This window comes from Orcinus orca, chromosome 5, assembly GCF_937001465.1.
Source record: "Orcinus orca chromosome 5, mOrcOrc1.1, whole genome shotgun sequence".
In the NCBI taxonomy this organism is placed as follows: Eukaryota; Metazoa; Chordata; class Mammalia; order Artiodactyla; family Delphinidae; genus Orcinus; species Orcinus orca.
The window spans coordinates 105050257-105069383 of NC_064563.1; the positions used below are offsets into that span (position 1 = coordinate 105050257).

The window sequence follows — 19127 nt, forward strand, 5'->3', positions numbered from 1 at the left end:
AAATTAAACACAATGGCATATTTAATGTAAATATCTTAACTTACTGAACTGTAGTAAAGAGTTAGTTGTATAGAATTCCTTAACTATAGTTTTTCACAATTAGATATGGCCCTTTCCAAGTATCTAGTTTTCAAAGAGATTTTAAAATAATGATCAGACATACACAGTAGCAGATTTAAAATTTACTCAATACAAATAAACAAGTATGCTTCTAGGAAAATCGTTTAAAAAGTAGGAGAGTAGTTTTAGAAGAAACTGGATTTTCATTTGGACCTGGGGTATGTTTTGTTAAAGCCCAGAGCAATGCTTGTCTTCATACCTAAATAGAATTTGGAAAACTCCAGGCTGCTTTCCAACAATGAGTTTTAAGGAAACAATTTCCTCCCTGGTCTTGGATTTCTTAAAAGAAACTTCCTTTTGCTTGTTATTTTCTATGGGATAATACTACCAGTATTTGATCAACTGTAAGAATCCATACATTAAGAACTATTTTAAGACTTTTCTGAGAAAAATGTTGAACAGAAGACTGCAGTATGAAAAGTACTTAGTGAAAGTCACGAATGAAGTATGTAATTCAGTTGTTCTCATATTATGGACATAATGGTCTAAAATCATAAGAATAATGTCAACTTCATTTAATTCTAAAAGAAAAATTTGTATTTTTCATATCCATTTTTGGCATTAAGCCGATTGTTCTATAGAGAATCTCACTTATTTTAATTACACCCGTTTTCTACATGAAATACCTAACTCACATTCGATTTGTTTTAATTTAATAGAAAATATAATACTGAAAATAATCACTCAGAAGGATACTAAGAACTTTTATTTTTGGCCCCAGTGAATATTTTCAAACTTAATCTAGGTCAACAACAATAGTTTCTTCACCTCTGACCTAAAGCTTCTCAATTGTTAGGTTTTAAGACCTAACTTTTTAAAAAATTAATGAAAAAGAGTTTTAAATGTCTTCTAATTCATTTTGACCTTTCATTTTAATGAGCCTTCCAGCAAGTCACTTTAACACTTTGAAAACATGTATTACATATGTAATTCAATTTACTTTTGACAATGAAAATGAACTGTATAGAAATTATACTAGAGTATTAATATTTTTCATTGAATATTGTTTAGTGTGCATTCAACAACAAACAAAATATATACCAGATTTTCCTTTTATTAATTTGGTTATTTCAATCTTCCTCTGTATTGATAAGCCAAGTAATAATAATTTACAAGTAATTATATCATGAAAGTTTATCTTCATGATCATGACCATGCATTTCCTACTCTTATGACAAAAATACATCTTATTTTCATACATATTACATAAAAGTAGATTTTTTTCTCATTCTGTTGTCTTAAAATTAATTGTAGAAGTCAATAAAAAGCTTATAAATGTCAGGAATATATGGATAGATTCTGACAAGCTCCAGTTTATAGAAACAGCCTTTTAAAGCATTACATGTTCTGTCTCTGTTTCCTGTCTTCCTGACTCTCTCTCTGACTCTCATCCCAAAAGAAATGTAAACTTTATCTTAGGCTGCAGTTTGGTTATTTTGCCAAGTTGAAAAATTCTTGTTGCCCATATAAACATGTTTGCTTATTTATGAAGTAGAGAGTCATGACTAAATACTAATTAAAATATCTTTTATTTATGTTTTGTAATTCTATTTTTGTACAAGAAAATATGTACTTCATTAGAATTTAAGAAATCAAAGTAAAGTATTTAAACTAGATTTAGATCATACAGAATAAATTCATAAAATATGATAACTTTTAGTCAATATAGGGTAAGTTATCCAATGGTAAAAATAGCTCCATAATCATAGTGGCTCTACAAACAAACATCTATTCCCTATCCACATAAAGCTGGACACAGATCCAAGTGATCTTCTAGGACCACTCTGCTCCATGATTCTGGTTGCTTTAATCTTCAACTGCAAAATCTCAATAGCAAATGCTTTCCTGGTGCCACAGCACAATAATAGAGCCCTGTTGTGTTTCACACTAGCAATAAGGTACTTTGGCCAGAAGTGACCACATGCCTAATGTTCATCATCCATGAATCAGTTATACAGCCCAAATTAAATCATAAAATGTGAAGAGATGTGCCTGGAAATAGAGGTTTTGCCTGGAAAAAAGAAGTTTGCATAATAAATCATATTATTATTTCAATTTCACAGGTGAAGGAATGTTGAATGAGAAAACCTAATAACCTCTTCAAGGTTGGACAGTGACTTAATGAAAAAGAATTTTGAAAGGTGTGTATTTTTAAACCTCAATTACTCCTGTGCTCTGCTTAGTTTAAGGACCAAACCTGAAATGAGTATTCCACAGTTGTAGAAATTTACCCCAATGTGATTGGGGATGGGTTGTTTTATATGTTGAGTTACAAATATATGTAATTCTCTCTCTGTCTATAGATAGATAGATAGATAGATAGAGATATGCACAGCTACAGATTCCAGTGTCACATAGCAGCAGCTACAATGATGACTGTTCCATTTCTCAACATCATGATAAATAGGGAAAGAACAGAAATTTTAAAAATCATTGATATGTACTTTTAAACATGTGTGCTGTGTCATTTGCATGAAGAGACTGAGAAAACTGGACTAAAACACAATGTAGATTTTATCCCAGAAGGTAGTCCAAAGATGGGGAGAAATTATATTTATATAATTTATTATATATATACACATTTGTATTATATATAATATATATATAATTTCACCTAATAAGAATTACATTCCCAGAATATGAATTCTTGGAAAGTGACATACTTTTATAAAATTTGATTTCTCTCTAATCTGTGTGAATGTGAACAAATATTAGACATTTCTAAATGGACATTTACATGGTGATTGGAATGAAGGTACAATTATATAATTGAGAAATTTCAACATTTAATATTAAAGCTTCCCAGTTTAATGGGACAGCTGTTAGTTTTTGGTGCAATTTAAGTAATAAAGAATGAAAATAGCCATATAAGACTGGAAATTTTTACTTGACTTAAAAATATACTTTTCATTACACTCCTTAAACTATCAAAAGCCAAAGCCGATATATAATGCTTTTGAGGACTATACTGTTAATTTTAAAATAATTATTTTTTAAATCAGAAATCCTAGGCCTTAAATTTAAAATGAAGGATAGTTTTGGGCTTTCCTGGTGGCTCAGTGGTTGAGAGTCCACCTGCCGATGCAGGGGACACGGGTTCGTGTCCCGGTCCGGGAAGATCCCACATGCCGCGGAGCGGCTGGGCCAGTGAGCCATGGCCGCGGATACTGTGCTCCGCAACAGGAGAGGCCACAACAGTGAGAGGCCCGCGTACCGCAAAAAAAAAAAAAAAAAATGAAGGATAGTTTACATACTTTGTGAGACGCTTTCTATTTAAGATAAAATTGACCATCATGGTAAATGCTCAATTGTCTTAAAGTGAAACACTAGGTTTCATTTTTTTATACTTCAACCTATACATTTCTGTGTGACCTTTACCCCAAATTTTAAATGTTGTCTCTTGACAGTTATTTTCCATAAGTTTTATACCCTTCAGAGGCACTAACATTTTGTGCCTTTAGCTATTTCTTCTTTTACCTACTTCCATAATTCTTAATAACTTGACTAAGCTGAAATGTATTGATATCTCAGTTTCAAACAATTTTAAATGAATATCTATAATGAAAAATGAGTGTTTAATTCTTTTATTTGACTCTGCAGGCATACATTCCATCACTTCCAACCAATATCAACATATCACAATTATTTACTAGATCCAATATTTACTGTTTATAAAATCATGATCATGATACACACTTTTTTCACAAATATGTTTTACAATATATTCTGTGGTGGACCATTTCAGTGTGGACAACTGTGTCCATACTAGTTTTGAGTTACGAGTTAAGTTTTTGAAACTATTTATTGAATTAGTTCTTTATTGATATGATCTCTGCATTTTCTCTGTTCTGTCTTTTTTTTTTTAGAACTCCTTTCATATTTATATCAGTTTGCTTGTTCGTTTGCTTGTTTTGGTGGATACTTTTATTTATCTTCCTCCCTGAAATCATTGGCTATTCAGCTAAACTATATTTCCAGCCTTCCTTGATTCTTGATGTGGCCATGGCATAAAAATTCACCAATGGAATGTGAGCAAAAGAAATGTCTAAATTTGTGGTTTCACTTGTTTGAAAGATACTCACAATGGAGTTCTTCATTCCTTTCCCTTCTGAGGACTTGAAATTATGAGCAACCTTGAAAACCACATATTTAGGATGAGAATGCTACTCTGCACTCTGGGTTCCCTGCATGACTTTCTGTAGCAAAGTCTGATAAACACTATAGATTATTATAAAAATAAACATCTGATTTGTTTGAAACATTAGATTTTGGTGTTTCTTTGTTACTATAGCTAGGATTCTACTTGAATCCGTAATATGTTTATCTTATCCCTTTTCACATTGCTTTCTTATTCCAGCCAGCGGATTGAATACTTTTATTTCTGCTATTATATTTTTTATGGACTCTTTCCTGTTGTTGGAATATTTCTTCCTCCAGATTTCTTTCTTTTTCTCTCTTTTAGTGGATGCTGTATGTTATCTTATATACCTTGGTATATTAAATAAATGGATTTTTGTTTTATTTTGTTTTTTCACCTTTGGTATTTTCTCTGTTTCCTCGAATTTTCTATTTGTTTTATTTTCCTATATTTATGGTAGAAAATATTGTTCTTTTCTTCTAATACTCACTGATCACAAACTTTTCCATAATATTTAAAATTGAGGTACTAAAAAGCTGAATGAAATCTGTGTGATTATGGGTAAAATTTCATCCACTGGTTTGTTTCACTGCAATGTGAAAGGCTGGGAATCAAGATTTTTTCATAACTCAGGATCTTTTCACTTTCTTCACCTACTTCTCAAAAAAGGAATCTTCCAGTCACCTCCAAATGTGGTTCTATTCGTGTCTCTGGTAGCAATTTTGGAAAAGCTTCTTAAGATCACAGCAGGCTGACTTTAACTTAAACTTCATATATTTATTAAATTTTTATCAGTCATTGTCCTAGGGAGAAAATGGAAAACTTAAACAGGATAAATTAAAAAGAGTTTATTAGTAAAATTATTTATCTGGTCATAGGCAGGGTTACTGGTATCAAGCCAGTAAAAACTCAGTAATCCATGGTTAGTAATAGTAGAGATCTATCACCATCCCTAGGAATCAACATGCAAGGGGAGAGAGAGCATTTACCAGGACCTGAAGAATGTTGTTGAATTGAAAATGCTACTCCATAGTGGTCTGTGTGCTACTGATCACTATCCAGAAAGGAGGGAAAGAGGGGAATAGATATGCTCGAGGATATCCAGCCCAGCCTTTCTCTCCTGAGACCAGTTGGTTCTGATGCCCCAAGTTCAGGTACTCTCTGGGTTAATATCTTCACAAGGTAAGCCATTTTCTGTCTGTGTAGTAAAAAGGAAAGTTTTTGGAGTGCACTGCCCTAGGAGGAAATTTAATTATCAAGCTCTTTATTAAACAGAATTTTGACTAGTCCTGTTTCGGTCCTACCATCCCTTTCAGAAGTATCAATATCTTTCTGATATCTATCAAGGCAGAACTAAGACAAAAATACCAATTAATTTACTTTTTTAAAGTGCATATGTTAAATTTCTAACTTGTATACAAGGAACATGCAAGTTTGTTTTCATGTAGCACACAAGAGCATATTTTGAAGTTCCTCAAGAAACCTCTAAAAATGGTTAGTGTCTTAAGCAAGAAAGCCCCTGGGATTATGCTACACGATTAAGACTACTATGACTCAAAGCGAAATCATCTGGTTTAAAATCCTCATTTCTGCATTTTGTTAACTGTGTGACTGTGAGCAACTACTTAAATTCTCTGATGCTTAGTGTTCTCACATGAAAATAGAGCTAATATGAAATTAAAGAGATATTGTATGTTATATTGAGTAAGTGCATGGAACACTAATTTAGCCATTACTATATCAATAACCAGATTTATTTTGTTTTGCTCTGTTTTACATTGGATTATCTGCAGAGAATAGATCACTGGCCACCAGGAATTAATTCAAGGAAGCTCATTCCAGAGTCAGAATTCTAAAGATGTTTGTATTAGTTTCCTGTTGTGTTATAACAAATTACCACAAATTCAGTGCCTTTTAAAATAATATAAATGTATTATTTTATAGTTCTGGAGGTAAGAAGTTTGAAATGGATTTCACTGTACTCAATCAAGTCTCTGGCAGGTGTTGATCTTCCTTCTGGAGATTCTAGGAGTCTTTCCCTTTTCTTATCCAGCTTCCAGAAGCCTCCTGCATTGATTGGCTTGTGGCCCCTTCTTCAGAGGTAACAGTGTAGCATCTTCAATTCTCTCTCTGATTCTGACCCTCTGCCTTTTCTTTCAATTATAAGGACTCTTGTTATTATACTCAGCCCACCCAGATAATCTATGATAATATCCCCTTCTCAATATCCTTAATTTAATCACATCTGCAAAATTCCCTTTGCTATGTAAGATAACATATTTACAGGTTCTAGGGATTAGGACATGAATACTTTCGGGTGGCTATTATTCTATCACAATGTTATTCAGTCAAACACTAACCTATGAACTGCTATAAATGAATTTTCCAGACGCAATTAAGGCTAATAATCAGCTGACCATAAAACAGACTTATTATACTGGATTATCCTGGGTATTGCTAATTTTGCCCTTTAATGTTATTTTTAAAATGACCAGTAAACCATATAAATATATATATGGGATTTTACACAATAAACATCAAATAATTTATCTTTATTTATTCATGTCCTCTAGGACTAAGGGGTAATACACGTGTGCACACACAGACATGAACACACACACACACACACACACTGATACATTTCAAAGATCATATACATATAAAATTATGTATATTATTTATTTTTGACAGAGAATTAACAGAAACATTTAAGAATATATTTTAGTTCCAATCTGGCTCACCAACTAAGTCTTGAAAATTATTCAGGAGAAGTCACTGTATCAATGAAAGACAATCTTCATTTTAATTATACAGAGTAGCTGAGTACAATTTCTCAAAATCCACAAGTTATGTAACTGTGTGGAGGTGATTGTATTAATTACATTAATAATTCCCTCTTCCCCCACTGACCATACCTCCCCACCACAGCAGATTCTTCTCATTCAGAAATGAACTCTGTCAGTATTCCTGAAACAGAGAATGAACACTTTCTTGTACTAAAGACATGTAGATTTGAAATTACATGACTTTACCCCCAAATTATAAAGAATGTTTGTTTTTTTTTTGGGGGGGTACGCGGGCCTCTCACTGTTGTGGCCTCTCCCGTTGCGGAGCACAGGCTCTGGACGCGCAGGCTCAGCGGCCGTGGCTCACGGGCCCAGCTGCTCTGCGGCATGTGGGATCTTTCCAGACCGGGGCACGAACCCGTGTCCCCTGCATCAGCAGGCGGACTCTCAACCACTGCACCACCAGGGAAGCTCAAGAATGTATTTTATAATTTGTTTGTCATAACCTTAACTGAAGATAAATGTATGGAGTTAATGCCTTCTTTATACCATTTACACTCTTTTGGTCAGTTCTACAGAGGTGGGGTTAATTCTTTTGACCCTTCTGCTTCTCAGTTATAACAACTGCAGATATAGCTGTAGCTAGAACAGTAGCACGGCAACAGCTGGTAACACAAAGCAGTTTCATCTTTATAATCACACAATCCACAGCAACAACCAATGCAGCTAACACTGAAAGCAGTCAGCAAACTATGCAAAATTCCCAATTTCTTTTAACAAGGTTGAATCATTCTAAAATGTGTGAAACAGTTCCAGTCCATGGAATGTGAGCTCACAGACCACAGCCTGTTTGTCCAAGACCTCCTCTGTCCACTTTAGTGCGGGAAGAGAGCTTGTCCTCAGATAAGGATGAACAGGGGCCATGGTAGATTTTGGAGCTATGTGCTATGTAGATATTATGCCTTTAGATGTTGCTTTAGAAAATCTAAATTTAAAAGTGACTAATAAGGGAAATAAGACTTCACCGCCTCCTCTTTGATGACCTTCCAATTTACAGACAATGTCCTCTGTTCTATATTTGACAAGGAAAGTGGGCAAAAACAGTTTTGGGTTTGTTTGGTGATTGCAATTTCAGGTCTGTCACTCTTGTTACATTGCGTACATTCAAAAGAAGAGAGAAATTATATATGGTAATCTTTTCCATTTAGCCAGTTTTTACTTCTAGCAGGTACATGTAGGTAGCAGTGCAGGAGTGATCTCTGCTTCCTGTATTGTGACAAGCAAAAGGCTCAACATTATTGGGATACTCCACGTACAAACTGAAGGGGAAAATTGAAATCTCTAAGGAAGCTGCTGTATGTAGTTGTGAATATTAATTAATAAAAACTACTTAGATGGTTTACTTAGAAAAAAATTTTATTAGTTGATGTTGTCCCACCAAATTTAAGATCTGTAAATCACAAACTACCTATTATCTATTTCACCAACCACCTATGTCTATATAATTGAAAGTTAGGGAAAAATGAATCAATACATTTACATGCAATTGTATTATGTAACTCTGATGGCAGTCATTTTCTAGCTACATGTCTTTTGAAAACGATTTTAATTATTATTATTGCTTATTTATTTTAATATAGAATTTATTTTTTAAAGAAGCTTTAGATTCACAGCAAAATTAAGCAGAAAATACAGTGTATTTTCCGTATCCTCTCTCTCCACACATGCATAGCCTCCCCCACCATCAACAACATTCCAGGCCAGAGAGGAACGTTTGCTACAACTAATGAACCAACACTGACACACACTCTTACCACCCAAAAGTCCATAATTTAGATTGAGTTCACGCTAGACTTTGTACGCTCTATGGGTTTTAACAAATGTATGATGACAAATATCCATGATTATAGTCATACAGGGTAGATTCACTGCCCAAATAATCCTTGTACTCTACTTATTCATCCCTTCTTCTCACCAAAACCATGCCAATCACTGATCTTTTTACTGTTTCTATAGTTTCACCTTTACTATGGAAAGAGTTGAAGGATCAGTGGTTATATAGTTGAAATCATCAGAATGCAGTCTTTTAAGATGGGGCTTCTTTCATTTGCATTTAAGGTTCCTCCATGTCTTTACTTGATAGCTCAATTATTTTTAGTGGATAGATATACCAGAGTACATATTAGGATTTCTATTAACTTTCTGTAGGATATAAAATAATATAATTGTTACTTTATCAATTTTAAAATCTTTTTATATTTGCCTTTGCTTAATGATGTCTTGTTAAGGATATTAATAATAAAGTTTTGAGTCAGGTTATGAGTGTTTGATTTTAGATTTAACTGGTAAGTGAAATCATACCTAGTAAATGTTTCATATTTTAAAACATCTGCTTATTTCTATTAGCAATCTAAAACGATGCTTGTATAAAAATTTCTCACAGAAGTGATTTTTTTGCATTATCATGATATGGGTTGCTGCTCTGCAAGTTCTTGATTATTCTCCTTTAAAATTGTCCTTGACACATAACAGATAGAATACATTAAATTAATCTTGTGTTGTCTATTAAGCCTTAACTCCAATTTGGCATTTTAACTTCTATTATGTGAACCAAAGTTTCACTACTAGTATTGTGCTTATATTTCCTAGTGATATTTTCAAGTAATATTTAACACCAGTTTTTGGATAAGATATGTTACTGGCTATGTGTGTCCTGATCACCTGAAGATATCATTTGAACTTTTAAAATAAAGAATAATTAATATCAATTTTCTTAACCCTAGTTCATATCATAGTATCATAGAACTATTTTATGCAAAATCATAATTCTTAAATCTGAAACAATTTAATGAATACTAATTCATCTTCTAAACAACCATTTGTAATAGATTATGTATGAATTGTGACATTTTGCTGCTAATCCCAAGGGATAAATAAATAAATTAATCATTATTATATAATCAAGCATTTTATTATTGATGACTGTGGCTAGGTAGTTTTACTGTAGGGTTAATCTTCTGATACAACTCATCTGAGAGAAAGAAGAAACTCCCTCCATGAAAATATTGGGAAGCACCTGAAAACAATGATATTTTTCACCCTAGGCCCGTTATTTGCAATTCATTTACAATTCTGTCTTTGTAAACATTCAGAAATTGATATATAGCATCTATTTAATGTGAACTTATTAATGTAAAAGGGACCAACTTGGCTGTTGAATTTCAAATGTTATCTTAATTAAATTGATGTTCTTGTATTACATGTGCCTGGGGGCCTGGGAAATAGATGAGTCCTGTAAATCAAAATATTAATAATGCACATGAATTTTAGTCTATGAAATGTCTTTGGATCCCAGATAGAAAAAGAACTCTCTTACTATAGTTTGTGTTGTCATTAGAATGCATTTTTCCATTGATTGCCAACTTTCTGGACATTGCTCACAATTGTACTAAGCTTTCACTTTTGTTAGTTCACAATAACTATAATCAAATGTTTCTTATGGTGCAGAAGTTATATAAAATATATTCTACTATAAATGAGGTGAATGTATGTATAATATGTTTTAGTTTCATATTTCAATGTCAAAAATTAAAAATGTAATGATTTCAAGGTATAAGTACTTACAATGGGCATTGTGCTGTTGCTATATAGGAGACAAAGTCAGAAAATAAACTCTTCATGCCAATGTGGAGATTATATTCTGGTAAGAAAGATGACTTTCACAAAACTTACTTAGTATAAAGTAGATAGTACAAGAGTGCAAGTGGGTTGGATGTTCAAAGTTATAAGAGAATATCAGATGAAAGATGAGAAAATCTTTATAAAATAAGTAGCATTTCTGCTGGCCTTTGAAGAATAATTAAGATTGGAAATGCAGAGTAAAAGCAGATATTGGAACAGTTCAGTGCACACAAAATAAATGGCATGAAAAAGAAAGGCAAGAAAGCATGGAGTATAATCTGGGGAAATGAACTCTTCAATTTGATGGTTCATAAAGATCTGATTGATATCAAATCATTTTTAGAATTCACATAAAATTGAGATGCTTCGATTTTATTCTCTGTTGCATAATACCATATTGAATTTACCTAAAAATCATATATTTTGGTACATATTTAATCAATATTAATATAATTGCAACATATAGCATACATAGAAGGAATTCAGTATGGAAGACCACCAGCATATTTTCAGCAAACTCTGTAAGCCAGATGACACTCTATATAGATAGCAATTAGCAGTATGTGCATAGACCAGTCAGAATGGACGCCAGGCAGTATGCCTTATCAGCTTCTAGTGGCTACTTATCAGATTCTGTGTCAAAATAAGTTGTAATTTGGCTCACTATGATTAATTATATCTCACCCAAGTCATGTAAATAACTACAAATTTAAAGGTTGGAGCTTAATTTTTCAATACATATAGATATTTTGTTTATAATTATACTGTTTAAATATTTTTCAATGATTAAGGTAAAAAAATTTAATAGATATGGGTTATCTTTTTAACTCCTACCTGAAGCATTCTGTTTTCTTATTGAAACTCTTTTCCTTCTTATCAAATCACGGAAGTTTATTTTTCTTTTTAAAAAGTAATCATTAATTGAATTTATATAGTCGCATCATTTTGTGAAATAATAGCATTTCCAGTTGACAATAAAAAAAGCAAATTAGTCTGTCTAATGCATCTGATTCTCACTGCAGCAGTAATTTTCTAACATCTGCAGCTATACATATTCATTAAATTTCTCTAATATTATAAAGCAAAAGATTATCAGCAATCTCTGAAGTGTTGGAAAGAAATAGAGGTTACAAGATAATTACTGTACTATATTTGGCTTGTGTAAAAAAATTTTAGAGCTATATTTTATATTTATACTTTCATAAAAATTTAAAACAAACACCAATATATAGCTCTTATCAACTTCTTTTTTGGGGAAGACAATAACAATTGAAACTTAAGGTATTATTTATCCTGTTAATGTATATTGGAGGCAGGTTGCACTAAATTTCACTTCAACCAGGATTGCACTCAGGAATGAATGAGCAATTCCAGTTAATTTTTGTGCATATGCATTTCAAAAGACAGAGAAATTTTCTCTGGCAAGGAACAGTTTTTCATATCAGATTTATGTTTTTCTCCCTATAGGCCTTTAGTAGATGAAGATTTGTCTCGTGAGATTTTACCTCCAAGGAAAGATTTGCTCTAGCAATAAGCTCCTTCACTGTTTACCTTAGGTGTAGAAAGCCACCTTACTTAAGGCCAGGTCCTCCTCAGAATGGCCCATAGCAAGTAATGATCAAACCAGGGTCTAAAATCCCTGGTCACTTCGTTCTCAATTAGATATTTTAAATATGAATGTTTACTCCAGAGCTCCCTGTGGTTTGGGCCATGAATGCTTCATAGGCACCCATCACAACTTGACTTCTGCTCCCTAATTCTACTTCTTCTCTATCCCTTCCTCATTTGTCAATCGCTAAAAATAACCTACACACCAAATGCCAACTCAGTGTTTCCTCTAGAAAACCTAGGCTGCAACCAGGGCAGGTTCAGCACACAGAGAACCAGATGAAACATTACCAGTGTTGCTGTACTGTCTCATACATTCAAAAGGGGAATTAGGCCATACACTATGCCACATACTTGTTTGTAAAGAAGAAAATGTTAAAAAAGGAAAAGCATCCAGATAGTACTTAATGCGTAAGGATATGGACACAAGCTATTCTCATGATGGAAGGTGGTAGCTTCTCTCCTGTCTGTCCCTTGGAGCAGCTTTTCAAGGTCCTTTGGTTCTACTGAAATGTACCACCAGCAGATGTGAGCAGCTCTGATGAGGTACTTCTTATTGGGTCAGGTAAATCAGTTTGTCTCTGTGCAGAGACAATTATCAATTAACAGTTTAAATGTGCTTGATTTACTTAAAACTTACTTAAATGATATATATTGCACACCCATTTGACAGGCACCCAGCTAAGCACTAGATGTACTATGAGCAGAACGTGTAAGATACACCTTTGAACTGAAGGAACTCACAGTTTAATGCAGAGGAAAAGTAGGTAAGCAAATATGACAACGGTTGTTAAGAGAAATAATTACAAGGTACAGTAGAGACATGCAAAGGAAGGAGCAATTCATTGTTACCTTTAATGTGTTTATTGATCTGTACCAACTATCCTTACTCCTTCACTTGTGCTGCTTCTAATTTGCTTTGGATTGAGAAAATGTATCAACACTTTTATTATAATCATGTATAAAGTTAACAGCTATAAATGATATTGTGAATGAGGGCTCACTTCTGCAAAAATGACTTTTATAGGATATACTTAGTGACACATATTTTAAATATTTGAGGAAATTTAAAAAATAACTTTCTGGTTTTCATCTTTATTTCCATTAGAGGATTTGTTGGAAAGCTGAGTTTCATATATATGTTGTTATTCTACAACTTCATCATTCACCAGATTCTGAGGGTGAAAAACCTAGGTTGCCTATGATATTAATCATGAAGCCTAATGGTTTAATAGAACAAAGAGCTGGAGAATGTGAAAAGAATGCTTCAAATTCTGCTGGCTTCTGTGAAGAAGGATTTTCTCTAAACATTCCTGGGATTTTGCCTGATCTCTTTATCTTTCCCAAAGAGATGAAATGAATTACCTGCATGGTCAAGGTGAGTAAAGAACCATGCCACTTCTTTCCATCTTTCTTTCTTTTTCTTGATACATGGCTGCCCTCAGAAAACTTTTATTAATTCAACAGTTATTTATTTAATACTTATAATGTGCCAAATACTGTACTTATTATTGGGAATACTGCAATGAGTAAATTGGACAAAAATTCTACCCCTCATAGAATTTAAAGTGCAGCAGAGTTAGAAAGACAGTACAACATAAATAAGTAAAATATAAAGTATATGAAATGGTGATGAGTGCAATGGAGAAAAATGAAGCAGGGAAGGGGATTAGATTCACAGGTATGGGGAGGATTGGTGGCTATTTTAAATGTGGTAGTTAGGAAAGTTCTTACTGATGTAGTATTTGAGCCAAAAGCTTAAGGGGAGGGAGAGGGTCATATGTATAGCTATGGGAAGAATATTCCAGGTGAGGAAAGAAAAATTGCAAAGGCTTTGGAGTGGAATCCCACCCAGGAAATTCAAGCAAGGACAAGAAGTTCTGTGTAGTATTCTATTATGTTTCTCCATGCTATTAAATTTTAAGATGCTGGCTTACACACATTGAACAAGAAGGGAAGGAAAGCTACAGTGGCTTCTGTTTGTCATTACAACAATAAAAAGTTTAATAAATTCTGTGATTATCACACAATGATTATCACAAGTCTAGTTAATATCTTTCACCATATATAGTAACAAAATTTTTTCTTGTGATGAGAACTTTTAAGATTTACTCTCTTAGAAACTTTCAAATATTTGATATAATATTATTAACTATATTCACCATGCTGTACATTACATTCCCATGACTTATTTATTTTACACATGAAAGTTTGTACCTTATGACCCCCTTTACCCATTTTGTCCACCCTCCATCCCCTAGTAATCACTAATATGTTCTCTGAACCGATGAGCTTATTTCACTTAGCATAATGCCTTCAAGGTCCAAACATATTGTCAAAAATGGCAACAGCAAGATTTTATTCTTTTATTATGACTGAAATGTATATACGTGTCTATATATAATATATGTATATATAGACACATATTATATATATAATATGTCTTCTTTATCCACCCATTCATCAATGATTGATGGTCAATTAGGTTGTTTTCATATCTTGGCTATTGTAAATAATGCTATAATAAACATGACTGTGGTTATATCTTTTTGAGTTAGTGTTTAGATAAATACCCAGAAGTGGAATTGCTGCATCTTTTTGTTGTAGTTCTATTTTTAATTATTTGAGAAACCTCCATACTGTTTTCCACAGTGACTGCACCAATTTATATTCCCATCAACAGTGCACAGGGGTTCCCTTTTCTCCTCATCCTCTTAAACACTTGGTATTTCTTTCCTTTTGATTATAGTCATTCTAACAGATGAAGGAGACATCTCATTGTGGCTTTGATTTGCATTTCCCTGAAGATTAGTGATTTTGAGCATCTTTTCATGTACCTGTTGGATATCTGTATGTCTTCTTTGGAAAAATGCCTATTCAGATCTTCTGCCCATTTTACATCTAATTGTTAGGATTTTTTGCTATTGAGCTATATGAGTTTTTTTAAATATATATTTTGGATATTATCCAGTATATGGTTGGCAAATATTTTCATTTGGTAGGTTGATTTTAATTTTCCTGATGGTTTCCTTTGCTGTGCAGAACATTTTTAGTTTAATGTAGTCCCACTTGTTTATTTTGTTGCTGTTGTTGCCTTTGTTTTGGTGTCAGACCCAAAAAATTATCACCAAGTATTAGTATAATATTTTGATTTTCCATCTGCTATTGTATATTCCACAATCAGATTTGAAAAAGGCAGTAAAGGGGGTTTTATTTTATTAATTCACATAAATCCTAATACTTTTTAATAATCAGTAATTTAGGCAAATAAATGTAATATAATAAGATAGCTCTTAGAGCTATCTAATAACTAAGAGTTAACTCTTAGAGCTAACTAATCTTCATGTGCAATACTTGTGTTTATAATTTGTATTTTTATTAACACAAAAATATTGAAGCTTTAAGTAGTTTTTATCCCATAATTTTCTTTCTCCTGACTTTATTCCTCCCTTCCTCCTCTTTTCTTTTCTCATTCTCTGTCTCATTCTCTCTTCTTTCTCTCCTTTGGTAAGTACCTCCATCCATAATTTTATGAAAGCAGATATGTCTTTGGTAGTCAGCTCCTTTGTAATTTCAATTCAAATAATGTTGTGAGGGGATTTTGTCTTTAAGCATTTAAAGACCCTGGATGATTATTTAGTATTTAAGCATAATTCAGAACAAAATGGCTGCATTACTTTAAAACAACTGTTCACTTAAAGGATGGGTAAGTTTTAATGGTCGCTTCTGCTGGGCAATAGGACAGAGATGTTATAATTAAACATGAATCTCCCAACCTTTTATGGAAACCACTAGGTTTGGCTTACTCAATTACTTCTCTAGATAAATAACTTGATAAATAACAATATTGACATAAGCATTTTATTCTTTTCTCTGTTTCTGACAGATTCTAACAGTCATGCAAAGGCTACTAAAAGTTTGAGAAAAAAGGCAAACACATATGATTATATTTTTGATTTGATCTTTCTGAGTGTGTGTTTAGTTAAATGCATTGGTCTTAGAAACTAAGACCTTTTAGTATTGCTCTAAGTATAAATTAACTTGAAAAATTATTGTATCTTCTCAGTCAAATGTTCAGTAAACTCCTGCTTATCAGCTTTTCTTTTCCCCCACTAATTTATTTTCCTCTGGCCAGGGTAAAGGAAGAATAAAAGAAGTATAGTGTAGAATACCTAACTTAAGATTTGTACAATCCAGTTACATGGACCAAAATACATACATACATACATAAGCAAGCAAGTGAACAAGGTATTTGTTGTGATGCTCCTCAAATTACCAGGATCATCAGCTTATCTCTATCATGGGTGTCCCATATTCTTTTATACTTTAACTACATTAAGTTTTGCGGTAACTCAACCAGACATTTAAAAATTTAGTCCATAATCTGACCTTAAGCATTAGATGTCAGGGTCACAATGGCCAGTGGAGAAAGCATAGGACCTGTTCTGATTAAAGGGAGGGAAAGATGAGCCGACAGTAGTTTCTGGTCTCAGAAAGCATTCTCAGTGAAACTTTGCTCTCAGGACCTTAACAGGACAGCTTCTGGAATATCTGTAGTGTCCCAAGAATTAAGATTCTGATTTCTTTTCTACTTGAAACATTTAAAACAGACTATAGATATTCTTTGTTTGTTAAAATTGACCTTGATTCCATACTAGTCTATGCTGTTTAAAATTGCTGTGTGGTGACCTAGCCATGTTTCAAACCACTATACCCTTCAACAGTGTTGGAATGTCTTCTCCAAGGTAAGCTAACACTAGAAGTGTTACTTCACTTAATACTCCCATTAACTGCCTTTAGTGTTGTACACTCTGTGAATAAAAATTGACAAATTTAGGTCTGAATTAAACTCATTCTGCTTTCTTTGCATGTTTCTAATCGCAGACTATTCACAGCTGTTCATCATCTTCTTTTTTTCCCATTAACTATGTGAGCACACTGCCACCCACGCTTTTGTTTCACAACAGGTGAAAAAGAATTTTCAACTGGATGACTTCCCTTTAAATTTTAATTTAATTAAACCATTTAAAAAGTGGCACAGAATAATGTAAAACCATTTCAATCTTTAATCATCTCAACTAAATATAATGCTTGGCATTCATAGAATAATATCACAAACTTTAACTACCATTAATTATTTAATTCTCACAAATATCTTATGAGGTAGTCCTTGTTAAAGAAAGTAAATGGCCTGCCCATGATTATCCTGATGATTAATGATCAAAACTTGGATTAGTTGTGTATTGTCTAAGTCACAGCACTTATCAAAATAGTATTTGAAAAGTTTGAAAAAGCAAAGGATAAGAAACCAGAAAATAAATAATGAACACTTTGTATAATTTTATCTTTGATATCAACAACTAAACAAAGTCAGATTACAGTTGAAAAAGATACATTTTAAATGATTTAAGCCTAACCTGCCTCAAAAACTAGATGTAGTTTTCTATATCCTGATGGAAAAAGGCCTCTGGCATCACCAGGCAACTCAACCTGCACTGAAATAGAAATGTATGTATACAGGGTCCTGTTTGTAAGAATGAGAATACATAAAAATAGAATGACCTTATAACTTGTTATCCAAACTCAGGCACTCTTAAGAGTATAAATATTTACTAGAAAGCATTAGATATAAATTTGAACTATCCCAAGCAAACCAGAATATATATTCACTCTATTGATAATCTGAATTTACCTGACTCTTAAACTCTAGGTTGTTAGATAAAGCTATTTTATCTATTAGTCCTTTACTAACGGAAATAACACACTATACCCTCTCCAAGTACCCCTCAACATAAAACATAGCATCTTGCCAAGTTTCAAAGCTACAGGCTCTTTTCCTTCTTTTATCTATCTAGCATAATTGTTGTCAAATATTTTGGTCTCCAGACTCCTTTACACTCTTAAAAATTATTGAGAACCCCAAAGAGATTATGTCTAAGACAGTACACATTCAGCACCAAGAAATGCACTCTTCCCTGAACAGTGGAAAGTTATGTCTCAACCCTCTTTTTTTTTTTTTTGGGGGGGGCACAAACCCGTGTCCCGTGCATTGGCAGGCGGACTCTCAACCACTGTGCCACCAGGGAAGCCCTCAACCCTCTTTAATCAAGCTATACACCATATTTACCATATTAGAAATTTACCATTAAAATGCTATAAAAGAGATAACTAATAAGAACCTACTGTGTAGCACAGGCAGCTCTACTCAATACTCTGTAATGACCTATATGGGAAAAGAATCTAAAAAAGAGTGGATATATGTATATGTATAACTGATTCATTTTGCTGTACAGCAAAAACTAACACATCATTGTAAATCAACTATACTCCAATAAATATTAATTTAAAAAATAAGTAAATAAAAATTAAGTTAAATTAAAATGATAATAAACTTGTCACATGGAGACACTATTATTTCATTTAAAAGTAATTTTATTTTTCAAAACAAAATTAGAATAAATGAAAAGTGAGATTGTTTTGTACTTTCTTTAAGATATGGCTTAATAGAAAATAGATTCTTATCTCCTTCTGCATTCAATCTATTGTGATATATTAATAGGTTAAAATATAAGGAGAATATCCAGATAATACAGATATACAGTTGGAAAAGGGAGGTATATTTGAATAGTCTTTTCAGACAGTTGTAGAAATTCTTTGATACTACACAAAACGTTAAAAAAAATGGTAGCTTCTTGAAGGTTAGTTACAAAGGCTAATCTGAAACCACATGAATACAATTTTCATACATCATTACATTAAAATATATTGGTCTGTTTGAACTTCGAGTGGATCAT

General features: G+C 32.8%; 1 pseudogene; it reads left to right on the top strand.

The window, feature by feature from the left end:
* The first annotated feature begins 7578 nt into the window (after nt 1-7578).
* Nucleotides 7579-8083, top strand: LOC117202426 (E3 ubiquitin-protein ligase KCMF1-like; annotated as a pseudogene).
* The last annotated feature ends 11044 nt before the right edge of the window (nt 8084-19127 follow it).